General features: G+C 46.5%; 1 protein-coding gene across 3 annotated transcripts in view; it reads right to left on the bottom strand.

Moving 5' to 3' along the window:
- The window catches only part of TMEM45B (transmembrane protein 45B), a 37,158-nt gene extending 16,285 nt beyond the window's left edge, over positions 1 to 20,873 (bottom strand). For all 3 annotated transcript variants that reach the window (XR_013813061.1, XR_013813062.1, XM_079763207.1), the window contains exon 1: positions 20,794 to 20,873. The gene's annotated coding sequence lies outside the window, so the exon portion shown is untranslated. The remainder of the gene's footprint in view (positions 1 to 20,793) is intronic.
- Between the last annotated feature and the right edge of the window lie 289 nt (positions 20,874 to 21,162).

The following is a 21,162-nucleotide window of genomic DNA, read 5'->3' as shown; positions in this document are numbered from 1 at the left end:
CAGAGGTGGGGGGAGGGTTGAAAAGTGGGAACTGGATGAAAGAAGGTGAAGGGATTAGCCAAAGAACATATATACATAACCCACAGACACAGACAACAGTGGAGTGATGGCCAGAGGGGAGGGTAGGGCAGGGGCTGGGTGGAAGGGGGGAAAATGGGGACATCTGTAATAGTGCCCCAACAATAAAAATAAACTTTAAAAAATTTAGACTTCTAATAATTTGGATAACAACATTCAAATAGGTTTAAGTCCCTGAGAATTCTAGCTTTAAGAAATAATTTTAAAAAATATTTAAATTAAAAAAAGTAAACATTGAAGGAATGAGCTCCCTAGTATACACAGACTGGTGTGGGCCTTACACTCTAAAATGTATTATTCTAAGGAAAACCCACAGGTAGGAAAACATCAGAAAGTGCTTCCGCAAAGACAAGTCTCCTTTTACATTTTAATATATTTACTCTTTTTTTGATATCACATGAGATAGATAGTGAGCATGACGGGGGGATTGGACATTTTGGACAGGTAGTAGCTGTAAGCGAAGGCTGGCCACCGAGAAGGCTAGTGCTGTGGTCAACTTTTCATTTCACATCTAAAGAGATCGCTGGGAAAGGAACTTAATTTCAGGAAGAAGTCTGACTTGTGTTTCCTTGTTCTCCTTGTTTTCAACCATTTTCCCTATCTACATTCTCTCTCTGTCTCTTTCATGTAAGGTAAGTGAAACTGAAGACAAACTGATGGTGTCAGAAAGAAAAAAAAAGGAAGAGTGAGGAAGAGTGGGAGCGAGGAAGGAAAAGCACAGAAGTAGAGAGAGGAGATGGTGGGGAGGAGAGATCATGGTTGATGCCACTCGCCTGGAGTTAAAAATAAAACTTGAGCCTGGCCAGCACTCAGTGGTTGAGCATCGACCTATGAACCAGGAGGTCACGGTTTGATTGCTGATCAGGGCACATGCCCCGGTTGTGGGCTCCATCCCCAGTGTGGGGTGTTTGGAAGGAAGCCAATCAATGATTCTCTCTCATCATTGATGTTTCCATCTCTCTCTCCCTCTTCCTTCCTTCCTTCCTCTCTGAAATCAATACAAATATATTTTTAAAAAACTTGATAATGGCACCCTTTTTTTTTTTTTAAATAAAGTCCCTATTTTCCCTTTCGATGGGGAAAGTAGGAATAGTAAAGGAAGGGATGTATCTAGATGAGTCCGAGGATCAAGAAGAAGGAGCAAAGAGTGGATTTGGTTTTCTGCCTGGGCATGAGGAGGGCTAAGGGTGTGGCTTTCACAGCAGGAGGAAGAGCTGAAGCCGACTGCTCCCAATTAGTGATGGCAGGATGCAAACGGTGTGGACTACCACCTATCACAGAGCACCTGGAACTCTGCTTAGTTCCACTCACAGCTTTGACTTCATGATGGGTTACCTTCACCTTGGAATATTACGCAACCATGAAAAAGAACGAGCCAGACCAGTCATTCACACGTCACAGCTGTGCTTGGCACTCCTGCTCCTCACCCAAACATCCCCAGCTTCACCAGGACCAGGTCGTTCTCTCCCAGGGAGGGATGCTTGAAACCTCGAGGTGGGCTTAGTTTGGGAATGTGCAAACAGTATACTTAAAAGTCAAATCAACCAGGCACTGTGGTCCTTCCTGCCCTAGAGTCTCTGGGAAGGGATTAAACCAACCACAAACGGGCCAGAGGAAGGTTGAACTGGGGAAGATGTAAGTCAAGTGTTATATTGGTCAGGTGTATGCTAGTTCTTAGATTTCCCTAAAGCAGTGGTCAGCAAACTCATTAGTCAACAGAGCCAAATATCAACAGTACAACGATTGAAATTTCTTTTGAGAGCCACATTTTTTAAACTTAAACTTCTTCTAACGCCACTTCTTCAAAATAGACTCGCCCAGGCCGTGGTATTTTGTGGAAGAACCACACTCAAGGGGCCAAAGAGCCACATGTAGCTCGCGACCTAAAGGAAACGGGGCTCCTAACCTTCCCTTTAAGGGGAGATGTGGTCCCATCATGGAAAGAACACGACCTTCGGAGTGGCAAACCCACGTGCAGTTCTGGTCTTGCCACTTCTACTGCTGCGACCTTTGCCCAGTTCCCCAACCTCTGCATCTCAGGACCCCTCTTTCTAAAACAGGGACGTTAGCACCTACCTCAGAGGGATCTTGTGAGGATTAACTGAAAACGTCTGCTGCTAACTAGAGTAAGTTTTTGAAAAAATATATATTTTTATTGATTTCAGAGAGGAAGGGAGAGGGAGAGAAAGAGAAACATCAATGATGAGAGAGAATCATTGATTGGCTGCCTCCTGCATGCCTCCTACTGGGGATTGAGCCTGCAACCCATGCATGTGCCCTTGACCGGAATCGAACCTGGGACCCTTGAGTCCACAGGCCGATGATGCTCCATCCACTGAGCCAAACGGCTAGGGCTAGAGTACGTTTTTAATAAATGCCGGTTTCCTCTCGTCTCTGGCGTTCTTAAACCTGTTCCCACAATTCACAGGGGAGAAGCCTGGGCGTCTGTCAGGAGAAGTATACGTATTGCACTAAGGCTGCTGCCCCTTGCTTTTCATAGCTGACCTCCCCCAAAGGGGTGTGTGTGTGTGTGTGTGTGTGTGTGTTGCTGTTCTAATCCTGGCGAGTGGGATGTGTATTGATCAGTAGGGAAGTAGATTCTGGGGAGAATAGAGCATTTTACTGCAGAACCTGATCTTTATACTCCCTGACCCTGTCCTCCCCACAGAAACACTCACCTGGTTTCCAGTCTGAGTGTACTTTGGAATACAACCAACCCTGCCTGACTCAGCTTTCTGTTCCTCTGCAAACAACCAGGGCAACACCCTCCTTCCTCTGTGAGCTGCTTAGTAACAGGAGGCAGGGACACACAGGGACCGTGTTGGCTGCCCTCCGCTGCCCATTGGCGGGTGTGGCGATAGCCTAGTCCAGTGGTGGGCAAACTCATTAGCCAACAGAGCCAAATATCAACAGGACAACGATGGACATTTCTTTTGAGAGCCAAATTTTTAAAATTTAAAATTTCTTCTCACGCCACTTCTTCAAAATAGACTCGCCCAGGCCGGGGTATTTTGTGGAAGAGCCACACTCAAGGGGCCAAAGAGCCGCATGTGGCTCGCGAGCCGCAGTTTGCCGACCGCGGGCCTAGTCCATCCCTGTCTCCGAATTGACAGCGACTACCATCATTGTTATTTGCTCTGCAGGTGCAAGACCAGAATAACAGTGTGAACCTCGTTCTGGCACGAGCTCACGGTGCTATTGAGCAAAATTACCATGAACAAGAGCTCATTTGCCTCCTAGCTCAGTTTGGTTCCTATGCAAAGGATGGTCTCATTCCTGCCTTTACCTTTCTATTTCCCATGGGAGCTTATTAAATACGAGACTCTGTGTTGGGTGCTGAGGAAATAATAACAGGAATAAGAAATGGGCCCTACACTCAAGTTTATAATCTAGTAGGGTGCTATATACTTGTGAAACAGTGCGTGTCATGGGATATGCTGATAGCAGTCCTTGTGGACACGGGAGAATAAACTCACCAGACACTCTGAGAGGCCGTCACAGAGGAGTCTGGCATTTGAGCTGGGCCCTTCTTGATTGCGTCTTTCAAACTGTCATGAACATTAGCCAGTCTCATTGGAATCTTTTTTTTGTTGTTGTTTTGTTAATCCTCACCCAAGAATATTTTACCATTGATTTTTAGAGAGAGTGGAAGGGAGGGGGAGAGACAGAGAGAAACATCGATGTGAGAGAGACACATTGATTGTTTGCCTCCCACATGTGCCCCAACCAGGGCCAGGGATCAAGCCTGCAACTGAGGTATGTGCTCTTGACCGGAATCGAACCCTGGACCCTTTAGTTGGCGGGCTGGTGCTTTATCTACTGAGCCAAACTGGCTATGGCTGGAATCTTAAAGACTGAAATTCACTTCTCAAGATCTAATAAAGAACACCGGCCTCTGAGTTAGAAGACCTGGGTTCTAGTCCAAGTTCTGCTATGAGCTCACTCTGTGACCTTGAGCAAGATATGTAACCTCTCAGGATCATAATGTCCTTGTGTGTTAAAGGGGTAGTTTGGAAGAGGTAATCTCCATGGCATTTCCTGGTTCTAAAATACCTTTCTTCCTTTGTTCCTAACACATTACACAAATGAATGAAGTGAAAAAGGAAAAGAAATTAGAACAAGTTTAGTCAGGGTGGGGGAAGAATGGAACAAAGGTTATGGATTCTACCAACAAAGAAGCAGTCACCAGCAGTCACTTCAGCATGCATTAGACTGAAGGAGGCATCTCTGAACTTGAAAGGTTGGCTCATATTTTTACATATTTTTAGAAAAAAAATATTTTTATTGAATTCAGAGAGGAAGGGACAGGAAGAGAGAGAGAGAAACATCAATGATGATAGAGAATCATTGATTGGCTGCCTCCTGCACGCCCCACACTGGGGATCGAGCCCGCAACCTGGGCATGTGCCCTGACCGGGAATCGAACCATGACCTCCTGGTTCATAGGTTGACACTCAACCATTGACCCACACCGGCCAGGCAAGGTTGGCTTATTTTTTAAGCAAAAAGGGGAAAAGTTTAGTATATTTTTCCTACTTTCTCTACTACCAGGGAACTTGTTCAGCACTTACATCAGTGAACAAGGTGGATGCTGGGCCTTCTACTCCACTCAACAGCTCTTGTCACGTGCAAGCTCCTCCTTCTATTTCCCATAGATGAGTTTTTGAGAACACATCACTTCCCTCAAAACCCGAGTTCACTTCATATTGTTTCATTCAATGGAAATCTTTAAAACATTATCTTAGTAGACCTCTCTTTTTTTTTTGACACTACTTTGTAGTCAACAGGGTCAACTAGTCACTTATCTTTGAAATGATCTACTCCTTTTGGCTTTCATGACACTATTCTCTCCTGGTTCTCTTCATCTTCCATAATCTCCTTCCTCCCTTTTAAGGAGTCCTCTTCTTTTGTCTGCCTCTTTAAACATGAGCTGTCTCTGGCCCATTCTTCTATGTCTTTGTCTTATAAGAATTCATACACACCCATGGCTCCATTAACAGTTGCATGCTGATGACTCCCATAACTATCTCTACCCCTGAGCTCTTCTCTAAGTTTCAGACTCCTGAATCTAACCTGCCGAACAGACAGGCACACACATAAACACACAGATACTTCTCAGTCACCTTCATGTCAACATGTTCCAAACGGAACTCATTTTCCTTCCCCACCAAACTGGCTTTTCTGTATCCCAAACTTGGGCAATGGCTTAACATCCAGTCACTCTTAAAGCCAGAATCCTGGGGGTCACCCTAGACTCCTCTTTGTCCCTCACTCTGCCTTCCAGGGTCCCTTTTCCCCCAAGAGACTAAAAAAACTCTGCTTATTTCATTTCTCCACATTTGCTGGTGTTCCCTCTTTCCTTTCTGTTCCTACAATTATTTCACTTAGGCTCATAGTGTCTTTTGCTTGGACTACTGCAATGCTTCTAAGTCCTGTTGCCCATCAATCTTTCCACTTCTGCAGCCACAGTCATCTACCTACAATGTAAATCTGACTGTACCACCATAGAATTTAAAATATTTCATTGATTGCCCTGGCTGGTGTGGTTGGAGCAATGACCCATACGCCAAAGGTGAGGGTTCATTTCCCAGTCAGGGCACATACCCAGGTTCGATCTCCGGTCAGGGTGCGTGTGGGAGGCAACCGATTGATGTTTTTCATCAATGTTTCTCTCTCTCTCTCTCTCTAAAATCAATACAAAGAATGCCAATATAGATAAACATCTGGGCTGCTGCCGTCCACAACAATTTCCAAAACTACAACTAAAAGACAGAACGTCTATCATCCAGAACCACGGGAAAGCTGGCTGAGCGGAACCTCTACAACTAGACCGAAAGAGACGGGCGCAATCAGGGCACAAACGCTGAAAAACTGAGTTTAAACTAGTAAACTTGCAACCCGGTACAGACAGCTCCAAGGCCTCCAAGCTCCAAGCAGGGAGGAGAGGACGGCAGTTCTCACTGTAGCTCCTGCAGGGAAGCCTCAGACAGCAGCTGAACTGCACCCCATTGGAGATTCAGAAGCCAATGCACCTAGTGGTCAGTGTGAGGCACCAGATTTCAACTCCGCACATCCATAAGTGACACATTCGGGAGGCAGACTCAGTGAGCACCAAAGCCCCACTCAAACAGGCCCTGTACCACAAGCGTGTCTCCAGCGCAGCAGTGCTTCCATTATAGACACAGCAGATCCTCACAGCCAATTGGCCTGGAGGTCAATTCCTCCCAGTGTACCAACAGCAATCAAGGCTTTTAACTACACCAAGACTTTGCACTCAGCCCACAAAGGGGTGTACCAAGAGCGACCACCTAGGGTGATTGGGGAAGCTGAGCTACCAGCCCCTATAGGTCACTGACCACACAAAGCCACTCCATCAACACAGGGAGGCAGCCAAAATGCGGAGACACCGAAGTATGTCACGAATAGAAGAGATAGAGGAAAGTAAACTAATGGACGACACAGTGTTCAGAACCACATTTATAAGGTTATTCAAGAATCTTCTAAAAACCGCTGAGAAACTTGAAGAGACCTTCAAGGACCTTAATGAGAATACCAAAAAAATGGAAAAGGACCAGTCAGAAATTATGCATACACTGTCTGAAATAAAGAATATACAGCCACTCAACTGTAGATCACCGTACCCGAAGAGTCAAACCAAAGATCTGAAATATGAGGAAGCAAAATACACCCAACCAGAGAGGCGGAAAGAAAGAAAAATCCAAAAGTGTGAGGATAGCATAAGGAGCCTCTGGGACGGCTTTAAGCGTACCAACATCCGAAATTTTGGGGTGCCAAAAGAAGAGAGAGAGCAAGATACTAAAAACCTATTTGAAGAAATAATGACTGAAAACTTCCCCCACCTGGTGAAAGAAATAGACTTACAAGTTCAGGAAGCGCACAGAACCCCAAACAAGAGGAATCCAAAGAGGACCACACCAAGACACATCATAATTAAAATGCCAAGGGCAAAAGACAAAGAGAGAATCTTGAAAGCAGCAAGAGAAAAACAGTTAGTTACCTATAAGGGAGTACCCATACAACTGTCAGCTGATTTCTCAACAGAAACTATGCAGGCCAGATGGGAGTGGCAAGAAATATTCAAAGTGATGAACAGCAAGAACCTATAACCAAGATTACTCTACCCAGCAAAGCTATCATTCAGAATTGAAGGTCAGACGAAGAGCTTCACAGATAAGAAAAAGCTAAAGGAGTTCATCACCACCAAACCAGGATTACATGAAATGCTGAAGGGTATTCTTTAAGAAGAGGAAGAAGAAAAAAAAGGTAAAGGTAAAAATTATGAACAACAAAAAGACATCAAATACATACCTACCAACAAGTGAATCTAAAAATCAAGTGAATAAAAAATCTGAAGAACAGAATGGACTGGTGAATATAATAGAATCAGGGACATAGAAAGGGAGGGGACGGACAATTATCAGGGGGAAGGGGGCCTGAGGGGTGCAGGAAGAGATTGGACAAAAATCTTACACCTATAGATGAAGACAGTGGCGGGGTTAAGGGCATGGGGTGGGGTGGGGAATCAGGTGGAGGGGAGCTATCGGGGGGAGGGGGGAGAGGAACACCTGTAATAATCTGAACAATAAAGATTTATTTAAAAAATTAAAAAATTTTTAAAAGAATAAGAAATTATAAGTGGTAGAAGCAATAGAAGCAAAGTAAAAAATAAGAAATCATGAAGTATGTTAAAGGACTCAAATTTATAATTAAAAAGAAATTAATTGAAAAAAAATTAATTAAATCCAAGTAAGATATGGGCTTTAGTTAATACTAACATATCAATACTGGTTCATTAACTGTGAAAAATGTACCATACTAGTAAGATGTTAATAATAGGGGAAACTGTGAGTGGTATGAATGAGAATTCTCTGCACTATCTTCACAGTTTTTCTGTAAATATAAAACTGTTCTCAATAAAATTTATTGAAATATTGAAAAAAATAAAATCAATACAAAATTTAAAAAAAATATTTCATTGACTAATAGCCACATGGATGTAGCCCACTCCCCTTTGCATTTCATATATAGTAGTCTCTCCGTATCTGCAGGGGATACAATCCAAGACCCCTAATGGATACTTAAAACCATGGTTAGTACCCAAACCTATATATACTATATTTTTTTCCTATCCTATAATAAATTTTATAAATTAGGCACAGTAAGAGACTAACAACAACATTAGAGTAAATATAAAAATATACTGTAATAAATAATGTCAATGTGGTCTCTCTTAAAATATCCTCTTGTACTCTACTACTCACCTCTTCACTTAAAGGAAGCACTTCCTGGCTTCTCTTTGGCATGTCCGAATAGCCAGCATCACTACTCTTACACTTTGGGGCCACTAGTAAGTAAAATAAGGGTGACAGGAACACAAGCATCGGGGTCTGAGACAGTCAATCTGATAATTGAGGTAGATCCTCTAAGTGACTAACCAGTGGGAACAATAGTGTGGAGATGTTGGACAAAGGCATGATTCACAGCCGGGCGGGAAGGAATGGCATGAGATTTCATCACACAACTCAGAATGGCATGCAACTTAATGAATTGTTTCTTTCTGGAATTTTCCATGTAATATTTTCGGGCCATAGTTGACTGTGAGTAACTGAAACCAGGGAAAGCGAAAGTGTGGCTAAAAGGATCTACTGGTCCCAAGACTTGGCTCTTTGCCTGCCTCTCCATCCTCATCTCCCATTTTCCCCCAACACAAACCTTCAGGGTACACTTTGCTCATGCTAGTCTCTCCACCTAGTATGTCCTTTGCAATTTTCTTCACCTGACTTACCTTTGCTCAGTTTTCAACACATGGGCCTTATTTCCTTTAGAAAGTCCTCTGTGAACTCCAGGTTGGGTTACGTGTACCACCTCTGTGCTACCATAGTACCTTATACATATCTTGATTTGTATCATTTACTTGTCACATTAAAATTACACACGTACATGTCTTACTCACTAGACTAGTGGCTCCTCAAAAGCAGACCTTATCTGCTTCATCTTCAACTTCCCAAGGCTGAGCACAAAGCTGGGCATATAATAACAGTTCTTGATCTGAAATGAACTGATGCAGCTTAGCCTTAACCCTAAATCATGAGGAAACTATCATCTAAATCCAGTCATTAGTAAGGTTGCTGCGACCAGTACTTTCTCAGATAATTTTTAGAGCTAGATGCGTCCTTACAAGGATCATCTAGTACTGTGCCTCTTGGGAGTAGGTAAGCAAAGGAATATCTGAAATTACAGGACCAATATGGTACATCATCCTGGAGTATCAATTTCACCTAAAGATTTCACGGAATATGACTTTCCTGGTAAAACAGATAGAGGTGGATTGTAGAGTATCATACACATTCAGGCATTAAGAATGACTTCAGCCCTAACCGGTTTAGTTCAGTGGATAGAGCGCCGGCCTGCGGACTCAAGGATCCCAGGTTCGATTCCGGTCAAGGGCATGTACCTTGTTTGCGGGCACATCCCCAGTAGGGAGTGTGCAGGAGGCAGCTGATCGATGTTTCTCTCTCATCGATGTTTTTAACTCTCTATCCCTCTCCCTTACTCTCTGTAAAAAATCAATAAGATATATTTTAAAAAAAAAATGACTTCAGCTTATTCTAGGCTGTTCTCGGCCAAGCCTCCATGTCGTGGGGGCACACATTCTATGGTGAGTGTAGTGTCTGAGAAACACGAATGGACAGATCATGGTTTTACACTGTAGTTTAGTTCTTGATGAGAGCCTGTCATATAAAAATAAATAGCACCAGCGAGACCAAAGCACAGAAACGACCTCAAAAGCAGCCAGAAGAGAGAGGTTTTTCATCCTGGGCTTGGGTTATGTCCTTTGCAATTTTCTTCACTGGACTTACCTTTGCTCAGTTTTCTACATGTGGCCCAGATTGACTGTCTCAGACCCCAATGCTTGTGTTCCTGTCACCCTTATTTTACTTACTAGTGCCCGCAACCAGGGTATGTGCCTGGTTAGGCAAGCAGGTCTTCTGAAATAGCACATCACTGTGTTTTATTATTACAGAATATTCCAGATGCTAGATAAAGGTAGGGGAGAGGAGGCAGAAAAACAACATTAAAACACAACAAAGAGAAGGCTTGGGTCACAGTGGGGGCCAGATCAAAGAGAGTGGAAGGAGAGGAAGGACTGTGGAGGCGAGATGTGGAGCATGAAGAAAAAAATTCCAAATGGGACTGTGGTTAAAGATGGGGCTATCTGCAGGGTTTTGGGTGATAACCTCAGAAATTATTGCATCTTTAGTAAAATGACATGGGGAGTTTTCACCCCTGGAAGTTCTACCTGGAGTCCTGGTAGTTTGACACCTTCCTGGTCTGTTATCTTCCAGCTGTCCCATCTATCAACTTTGAGGATGAGGGAAGTGACATGAAAAGATGCAGAAGAGCCCGGCCAGTGTGGCTCAGTGGTTGAGCATTGACCTATGAACCAGGAGGTCATGGTTTGATTCCCAGTCAGGGCGCATGCCCGGGTTGTGGGCTCGATCCCCAGTGTGGGGAGTGCAGGAGGCAGCTGATCCATGATTCTCTCTCATCACTGATATTTCTACTTTTCTCTCCCTCTCCTTTTCACTCTGAAATTAATAAAAACTTATTTTTAGAAAAAGGTGCAGGAGAAACAGAGGAAACAGCAAGGGGACATGTAGGAAGGGCTCATTTAAAAAGGGTAGTGACGTCAACTGAAGTCAAGCCACATTAATCCGGAGCTTATTATGCATCCGGCATTGTTCTAGGACCGGTGATGGAGGAACCGGGAGAGCAAGACTGAACCCCAGCCTCCAAGGAGTTGGCAAGTCTTCTCGGAAGGCGCCTGAGAAGGAAAAGCCCACAGTGGACACGCCAGTATCTAACGTGGAGGCTTTCCGCTGGTCTTTGGAAGCGAGACCAGGAGTCATGCCTGTAACATGGTGCCCGGTGTCTCCATGGGACCTAAAGCTTCCCCAGCCGAGAGCGATGAATCTGCCTCACGCGTTGACTCTCACGTCAGGCTGCACAAGGGGAACCGGCATGGATTCGGAGGGTGGCCTTCAGGGACAGAAATTCTCTCCCAGATCCTATGGCCAAGAAATTCTCCAGAGGTACTAGGACAATCTTTCCCCAGTAAAGCCTTCTAAAGAAAAATTACCAGGCGGATTATGCTTTTCCATCTCAGCTAAATCGTCTCCTAAACAGCCTGTTAGGACAAACACTGGCATGAGATAGAGCTTCTTCAAAGCCCCTGATTTATTCTGGGTTCCTAAGTATTTCATTATGGGTGGGGAATACATGTTTTGGAAATGCTTACTCCAAAACAATTATTTGTACATATGTACATTGCCCTAGAATCTCTTATTTTTTAAATAAAATTTTATTGATTTCAGAGAGAAAGGGAGATGGAGAGATAGAAACATCAATGATGAGAGAGGATCATTGATTGGCTGCCTCCTGCATGCCCCCTACTGGGTGGGGATCTAGCCCACAACCCAGACATGTGCCCTTGCTGGAATCGAACTTGGGACCCTTTAGTCTCTGATGGTCTCTGTGACAGACAGGGACGCCGAGGGGCACATAGGTGACCGAAGCACCAGGTACTCTAAAGTGGGTGGAGTCTAGAACAAAAAGTCTGGTTTTGAACCCTAGACTACCACTTAAGCTTCCATAAAACAAGAATCTCTACTGCTAAATAAATTATATATAATGAATAAATCTAAGTTATTAGTGGCATTTTCTCAAACGACTAGAGATAGGGCCTTTTTAAAAAATCTTTATTGATTAAAGGGCCTTTCGTGTTTCTTTTTTTAAAAAAATATTTGTATTGATTTCAGAGAAGAAGGGAGAGATATGGAAACATCAATGATGAGAGAGAATCATTGATTGACTGCCGCCTGCACACTCCACACTGGGGATCCAGCCTACAACCTGGGCATGTGCCCTGACTGGGAACTGAACCATAACTTTCTGGTTCATAGGTCAATGCTCAACCACTGAGGCACACTGGCCGGGCTAGAGATAGACCTTTTTAATGAGAAACTGATTATACTAGGAAGCTGCTGGAGACATAACGATAAGCCAACAAAGAAAGTGCACTGCCTGATCACCCTGCAATGAAGCTTGCCACTCTTCAAACACCCCAAGACTGGATTTTCGTATGCCGTTCTTATTTTAAGTACACCATTCTTAAACTTGGACATTTCAATAAAGCCCCCAACATAAAAGGCAGAACCCAAAAGAACAGAGACTTTGAAAATAAACAGACGCTGTAGGCAGCTGATGAAAACTTAAAAGTGTAGAAAAAAATTCCAAGTTAATATTCTCAGAGACATAGGGGAAGATATTGTATCCATGGAATAAAAACAGGATGCCATAAAACAAAACATGCAGAAGGCTCCTAGCCAAATAAAAGCCCTTGGGAATTACACATATCATGGTAGAAGTAGAAAAATTTCATAGGAGGGTTTGGGAGATTTATTAGAACTAAAAGACAGGAGACAGCTTTGAACATGGGGAAAGATAAGCAACTCAGAGGGCGGATCCAAGAGACCCAACATCTAAGTAATTAATGTTTCAGAAAAACAGGACAGAGGAAATGATATAACAAGAAAACCACCCAGAACTGCAGGATATGATTTTTATTTTATTTTTAAAATATATTTTATTGCTTTTTTACAGAGAGGAAGGGAGAGGGATAGAGAGTTAGAAACATCAATGAGAGAGAAACATTGATCAGCTGCCTCCTGCACACCTCTCACTGGGGATGTGCCCGCAGCCAAGGTACATGCCCTTGACCAGAATTGGACCTGGGACCCTTCAGTCCGAAGGCCGACGCTCTATCCACTGAGCCAAACCAGTTAGGGCCAGGGTATGATTTTTAGATGGAAAAGGTCTTGAAAGTACCTGGAACAATGACTGAAACAAACAAACACACCCTATCAGTAACTAATGACGTGGTGAAATATCAGAACAGGAGGAATATGGAAAAGAAAACCCTACAAACTCCCAGAGATCAAAACAAAATCCAAGGGACCAGAAGTCAGAACGGCATCGCCTTCTCAACAGCACTCCAAGGAGGCGGGAGAAAATGGAACAGTGATTCCAAAACTGAGAGGAAGCTATTTCCAGTTAATACCCTCTATCCAGCCACCATCCGCCAAGTGCGAAGGAAGAAAACGCACATCTTAAATGCGTAACGTCTCAAAAAGCAGCCATGTCCTGTGGGGCCTGACTTCTCTCTAATTTGGGGAACACTCTTTACGGAAAAAAAATAATCATAAGATTGCAAACACAAAATTGAGTGTGAAAGTGAATATTTATTCAGACTGAGAAAAGAAATCACAAGAAATCGGAGCCATGGAGGTTCAGGACTCTTAAAATCTCTTTAGGAAATTTACCAAAAATGCTTCTTTTAGAAAAAATATTTTTTATTGATTTCATAGAGGGAGGGAGGGAGGAAGGGAGAGAGAGGGAGAAAGAAAGAGAGGGAGGGAGGGAGGGAGGGAGGGAGAGGGAGAGGGAGAGGGAGAGGGAGAGGGGGAGGGGGAGGGGGAGGGGGAGGGGAAGGGGGAGAGAGAGAGAGAGAGAGAGAAACATCAATGATGAGAGAGAATCATTGATCTGCTGTCTCCTGCACTCCCCACACTGGGGATCAAGCCTGCAACCCAGGCATGTGTCCTGACTGGGAATCAAACCGTGACCTCCTGGTTCATAGTTTGATGCTCAACCACTGAGCCACACTGGCCGGGCCAAAATGCTTCTTGGTGGCCACCTGGCTTTTCCTCTCCATCCAACACCTGGCAGCAGTTTTCAGCCCTCCCAGGGCCCATGAGCTTTGTAAGCTGCAGGATAAACCTGCTCTGTCTCCACATGCCTTTTCTCAGGAAGCTGTGCTCCAGCAAAGCCAAGGAGTGAGAAGGCATGGAATCCGAGGAACAGGAATCCAGGCATTCCCAGGCCGGTAGCGAGGGAGCTCCCAGTATCACAGGGGCTCAGAGAACAGCCAGTCCCAGAGGATGGGGGCTGAGCAGGGAAGTTTCCAAGACAGAGAGAAAATCAAAGTGGCTACTTGATGTTTAACTCTACTGAGAGGAATTTTACCATCCTGTCAACGTCTGAACAAGAATTGGTAATGAATACTCAAAAAACTAAGCAAAATTGAAGACGGCGAAGCAATTACTAACTCCAGGGGATGGAAAAAGGTTGACCAGGAAAGGAAGGGTAAAAATCATGGTTTATTGCCCTGACTGGTGTGGCTCAGTTGGTTGGTTACCGATTCCTGGTCAGGGCAGATCCCATGTAGGAGGCCTGCAAAAGAGGGAGGGGATCAGTGTTGTGCTCTCACATCGATGTTTCTCTCTTCTCCCTTCCTCTCTCTCTAAAAATCAATCAACTATTCTTTTTTGAAAAAAAATCATGGTTTATCAAAAGGCACAGTTGTGAATAATATCTGCATAGTCATAATAATGTGAACACTAATTAAACATTGCTGTATTAAACATAAGTAGAATATCTTGGGATCTTGCAAGAAACAGAGGTTAGTATGAGATAGAATAAAGGAAGCAGAATCCTCATCCTCCAAGGTAGGAGGTTAACAGATAGTATCTAGAACTGGAAAAAGAAAAGGAAATAGCCAGTAGCATGCTATTTGGCAATATGGTGGTAAATATGAGAAAAAAAAAATAGCCCAGAGCATTACAAGTAGTCGCCTATAGGGGGCAGCTCAGTATGGACTCCATAAAGACCTTAGAACTATACATTTATGATGACCAAAATATAAAATTTAAAACATGAAGTAACGAAACAGGAATGTTAGGGGAATATAGGCAGGCTTAGGCAATTTGTAGAATTGGGGTCCATGGAAAAACACAGGGCTACCGATTTGGAGAAGGTACATCTCCATCACACAAGGAAGCCAGGTGCAGGGAACAGCAACAGTTGCATTTACGTAAGACAAGGGAGCTGGAAGTAGCCAAAAAGGTCTATATTTACAAAATGAAGAAGGAGGAAGAGAGCCAGAAAGAAAAGAACAATGAGGGAGGCGGGCATTACATGTTCCATGTGGTGTTTGACCTTTGAGCTCAGGAGTTACTATAGTAACTGGTCTAAGGGAACAGTGACCAATCAGGGGATATCAAGGCACCAGGACCTGCAGCCTTTATAAGCCGTAGAGAAAAAGAACTCAGTGGGACCCTTTTTCCCCTCCCCACGTGGGAGTCCATTCTGTGGGACTCTTTCCCTCTCCCCACGTGGGAGTCTGTACTTGTTCTTCAATAAATCTCCACCTGTGCTATACTACCCTCTGTCCGTGGATTCATTCTTTGACTCTGGTGGACAAAGAATCCGGGTCCCAGTCCAAAAATTCCGTTTCAGTAATGTCCTCAAGAGGAGTGATACAGAAAGCTGCTGGACATACAATGAAGTGTCCCTGCTAAAGCACCTCCAATTCAATGTTTTTTAAAGTTGTGCCCCTACAAACACTTGCATTTCAATTACTCAGAGGGCTGTTTACTATTCAGATTCATAGGCCTGTCCCAGACTTAAGTAGCCAGCATTTCCTGGGATGGACTTCAGACTCTATAATTTAAAAAAGTCCCTCCAGACCCACTACGTATCTATTGCTTGTTAGTAAACCAAAGAAATAAACAAACAACCTAACAACCGATGTAGAAGACAAGAGTCAATGACTCAGAAAACATACGAGGGCAAATTCCCATAACTGCCTACCCAATCAACAGCCTTTCTCCCCTCTTCCTTATTAACAGAGCCCCTATTTTGTTGTGTTGGCAAAATGTCTGACAAAGCACTCAATCCTCTCAGGCTCTCAGGAGTGGCTATGGGACACAGTCCTTTACATGAACAAGATGTAAGAAGTTGACTGGGTGGGGCTTTCAGGAAAGATCTTGTTTTATAAAAAAAAAAAGGACAGACTCAGCTGGTACCTGCCTTCTGCCCTCTAGCTAACACGGAAGAGGTGACCGTCCTTCAGCGAGGACGCCAGCTGCCCGCCAAGGACAGTGGGGCAGGAAGGCAGAGGAGCTGCCCAGCCCTGACTGCTCAGCTCCAGACGCCTAGTTATTTGTGAAAAACAATCTCAAGTCACTGGAGTAGGGTGATCTGTGACTGCAGCTGAATGACATCTCACAGGTATTCAAATGTTTATCTGATAGTTGTTTTTTTTTTTATCATTTGAGGAATTTAATATACAAAGAATTGCAAACAATAACATTCAACACCCAGAATTCATAATGGTGAACATTTCTTCATATTTGTTTCTGGATTTTTTTTAATTGAACGAGATCATTACTATCTATTATGAGTAGTACAGATACGACTAAACTCACCTTTCCCCAACAACTATATTCCTGTTGTTCTTCTAACCCAAGAAGCAACTATTTGCTAGCTACTGAACATGTTTCATTGAGTGCCTACTACAGGCACTGTGCTGGGAATTACACCTGGGCCAGACAAGTAAAGCTCTTTCCTTCATGGAACATGGGATATAGCAAGAGTAGAATAATCTACAGAAGTTTGAGTCCAGGATTCAGGGAAGCTATAGTTTGCTCTCACAGACTACTCTCCTTCCCCCCAAAAAAGCAATAGAGTCAATCAAACTAAACCAGTTGACTTATGTATCTGGGAAATCCTCAAATACCCCATGCCAGAAAGAACAGGAATCTGAACATCAGGAGACCTAGGTTTCAGCCATAATTCTTCAGCAAAGTAGATTTGGGGAAGCCACATGACATACTTCCTCAATTTTTCCGGAATCCACTTTTTTTTTTGTTTGTTTCCTTTGGAAAACAAGAAGATTGAGCTTGATCATCTTTAAGGCTATCCTCACCTCTAAAATACTTTTGTCCGTGGGTCCCTGGATCCGGGTGAGTCTGGCCCCGGGTCCGGGTGAGGCCGTGGGCCCCTGGATCCGGGTGAGCCTGGGTCCCGGGTCCAGGAAGGCCGTGGGCCCCTGGATCCGGGTGAGGCCACGCGACCCTGGGTCTGGGAGAGGCCACGCGCCCCTGGGTCCGGGTGAGGCCATGCGCCCCTGGGTCCGGATGAAGCTGAATCCTGGGTCTGGGCGAGGCCGTGTGCCACTAGATCCGGGTGAGGCTGGATCCCGGGTCCGGGTGAGGCCGTGGGCCCCTGGATCCGGGTGAAGCCATGCCCCTGGATCCGGCCGAGACCAAACCAGAGGGAGTCGGACCTGCATTACCACCATTTGTCCACCATCCAGAGCTGAGGGGTCAGTGCCGACATGTACTCATAAGGAACTGGTGGACATTGATATTGGGTCTCAAAAGAACTGTTGGACCAGAAAGAAACTCACTACAGACTGATTCATTTGCCTGTCAGCATAACTATTATTGCTCGTCGCACATTCAAATCTTATAAGTATATCTCTAGTGACACATGATTTCGCTCATCTAGGGGAAATGATGAACAACATAGACTGATGAACAAGAACAGAACCAGAAACAAGGAGGCATCGATCGGACTATCGGGCCTCAGAGGGAGGATAGGGGAGGGTGGGGGGAGGGGGGAGAGATCAACCAAAGGTCTTGTGTGCATGCATAAGAGCCTAACCAATGGTTAAGTTCAGCGGGGGGTTGGGGCATCCATGGGGAGGGGTGTGGGATGGGAATGGGGGGATGAGGACAAATATGTGACACCTTAATCAATAAAGAAATTTAAAAAATAAAATAAAATACTTTTGTGATGACATTGAAAAAATGATGGGCATGATCTATACCAAACAAGAATGTCTCTAAATTTATATTCTAAGAGTTCAAGTCAGAGAATAGATTAAATACATGTTCAGGAAAGACAAATCACAACTCCTCACCACACACACACACACACACACACACCACACCCTGGACGGGCTGTGCTATTTGGGAGAGCTCTGTTTTGCATCCTAGCTGCCACCTAACAGATGGATAAGCCCAGGCCAGATTCTCTGTATCTCGAAGTTTCAATGTCCTTATTTATGAAATTGGCTACTCCTCTGCCCTCACAGTGCTGCTTGTGGAAATCACCTTGTTCTCTGTAAAGCCCCCTTATGATGTGATAAGACACTGGAAATGGCTTATAATACCCACAAGACACTGGAAATGGCTTATAATATCTACATCCTGCCAGGGAAACACACGTGTGCGCTTTGATAGCTTCCGTTTAATCCGTCATCACCCAAGGCTGATGGGTCTTTTGAGTGTCCTTCTCCCGGGTGACCCATTTTATTTTCACACAAGAGGACAGACAAGAGAAGCAAAAACAGCTAAAATGCAAACCACCCACTTGCCTGAGCCCCAGTGGCGGTTTGGGGGAGAGGGTGGGTGGTTAGAAGGCAAGCCCAACTCAAATACAGTGTGGGATCACTTACCCGTGGCCCCTGATGGCTCACACGCAGCATCGTATCGTACTGTGAATAATCTGGTTTTTGTTTTATGACCGGTCTACAGAAAAAAGCCATCGATACGAACTCTGTCTCCATATGCAGTCATTAGCCGATGACACAGGAGTGACTTTAGTTCTCTTACCCACAATTATAAGAAGTTTCACAATAGCAGGAACTTTAGCTATGGGAGTGGCTCCACATAGGGTAAAACTGCCCTTATCCATATCAACCGGCAGAGTCGTTTGAGGACAAGCGATAACCCTTTCATTATAGCCAACCTAGGAACACCTGTACTTTGACCAATTAAGCGCAGCAGCCGATGTTAACCCAAAGGTGGCGGGGAGAAAAGAAAGCAGGTCTTTCTCTTTACGTTCCCCCCCCCCCCCCAGCCTTTGCCCAATTCCAACGATCTCCTAGCGCTGTTTGCTGAGATTAGGCAGGAGACACAACCAAGGACACACCGGGGAAGTCGCCAAATAGAATAACGTGCTGAACGTGAGGTTCAACAGCTTCCCCGTGGCCATCACAGCCCACGGCCGCCAGGTGGGCGAGGGAGGAGCCCACGGGATAGGAGGATTCATGCCCCCAGGAGCTAAGTCACGGGTGTTGCTGTGTCCACCTCCCACGGAAGAAGCGAGAGGAAATCAAAGCTCCTTAATCAAGGAAATTGTGTGCCTGGCTCCCCAGATACCCAAACAAATACCGCACAGGCAAAAACCACGCCTCACTACGTCCCTGGGAGGCGCTCTCCCTGGGAAACCAAGGGGCCACACTGGATACATCCCACATAGAATGCACCTGCCCTGACACACTAGGAGCCGAGGGTAAGCGGTCATCACCAAGCCCACAGCACCGGGTCATGGAGAACGCCCTTCCTCGGAAGCGCCGGGCTTCATATCTCTGTATCAGGATTGGTTTCTTCTGAACACTAAGCCACACTCCCTATTAAAGTGAATGTAAAAGTACAGGCACCATTCCTAGGCCACTTTATGAGCCAGGTAGAGCGATGGGTGGGGCAGTGGGGCAAAGGGATGGGGAAGAGGGGGGCAATGGTAGAAACTGGGGGGGTAGGTGGGAGAGCATGTGAAGGAAATGGTCATTTCTGGGGCTTTTACAAGAGGTGCCTGGCTAACTTTTCCTAAAGCCACAGGTTTCCTTCCTGAAACGCAAATGTTTCCTGCATCCAGGCTGGGTCCTGTCTCCTCTAGACCCAGGCAGGGTCACCCCAAACCTGCGTCTAGGTCCCGTAAACCTCTCCAACCGGCGCTAATGGCACCTCTGGCTCCTGGATCCCTTTCTACCCACCCGGCTACCAGCGGAAGCGGAACAAAGGCTCCAGAGACGTTATCAATCAATCAATCAATCAACCAATCAATCAATCGCCTCTGATTAGATTCCTGGCTTCAGGGCAGAGCCTGGTTGGTGGGTTTGTGGACGGGCGCCCCGAGAAGTGACAGTGGGGCTGTTCAGCCCACCGTCCCGTCGAGCCACGAAAGCAGCCCCGGCCTCTGGGCCCGGCACCAGTCGTCACCGCCCGGGAGTCTCTAACCCGCTGGGGGAATGGACGGCAGGGGCTTCGCCCTTCCCAGCTCCGCTCACGAGCAACACGGGCAACCCAGCAAATTCCTCCCAGCGCCGCAGGCGACGGCAGAGGGGCTCGGGGTGGGGGGAGCCTCCCCAACCGTGAGCCTTCCAGCTTTTCCCACCTGGGCAACGTCCGAGGCCCCTCCCCATCGAACCCCCACGGCTTCCGAGCCCCCTCCCCGTCTGAGCCCCTCGGCATCCGAGCCCCTCCCCGTCTGAGCGCCCTCCCTGTCCGAACCCCCTCCCCGTCCGAGCCCCTCTGCGTCCGAGCCCCCTCCCCGTCTGAGCGCCCTCCCTGTCCGAACCCCCTCCCCGTCCGAGCCCCTCTGCGTCCGAGCCCCTCCCCGTCTGAGCGCCCTCCCTGTCCGAACCCCCTGTGTCCGAGCCGCCTCCCCATCGAACCCCCACGGCTTCCGAGCCCCCTCCCCATCGAACCCCCACGGCTTCCGAGCCCCCTCCCCGTCTGAGCCCCTCTGCGTCCGAGCCCCCTCCCCATCCGAGCCCCCTCTGCGTCCGAGCCGCCTCCCCATCGAACCCCCACCGCTTCCGAGCCCCCTCCCCGTCTGAGCGCCCTCTGCGTCCGAGCCCCCTCCCCGTCTGAGCGCCCTCTGCGTCCGAGCCCCCTCCCCGTCCGAGCCGCCTCCCCGTCCGAGCCCCCTCCCCGTCCGAGCCCCCTTCCCCATCGGAGCCCCCTCCCCGTCCGAGCCCCCTGCCCACAGCGGGCATCTCACCTGTGCTGAGTGCCCAAGCGACCCGCTGGCGCGCTGCCGCCGAGGAGCAGGTGCGAGCGCTCCTCCCGCCGGCGCCCTGGCTCTATCTAGCCCGCACTCCCCGCCCCTGACCGCCCCTCCCCGCCCCTGCTCACGCGCCGTTCCTTCCTTCTCAAAGTCCTCACTTTCCTCCACGCCCCTGACCTCCACCTGCCCTGTTCCCCGCCCCGACACTCCCTAAGAAGTGCGCTCCACAGGGTCCGGTCCATGGGCGCGCACGGCGAGCAACTGTGACCTCCTAGGATGCAAAGTAATGACAGAGCCTGGGAGGTGGCGGCCAGGACTGGGAGAGAGGCTGTGCTGAGGAAGAGTGTGTCATATCCTGGACCA

The sequence above is a fragment of the Cnephaeus nilssonii genome (assembly GCF_951640355.1).
Source record: "Cnephaeus nilssonii genome assembly, chromosome: 22".
In the NCBI taxonomy this organism is placed as follows: Eukaryota; Metazoa; Chordata; class Mammalia; order Chiroptera; family Vespertilionidae; genus Cnephaeus; species Cnephaeus nilssonii.
This window is presented reverse-complemented; position numbering and strand designations above follow the sequence as displayed.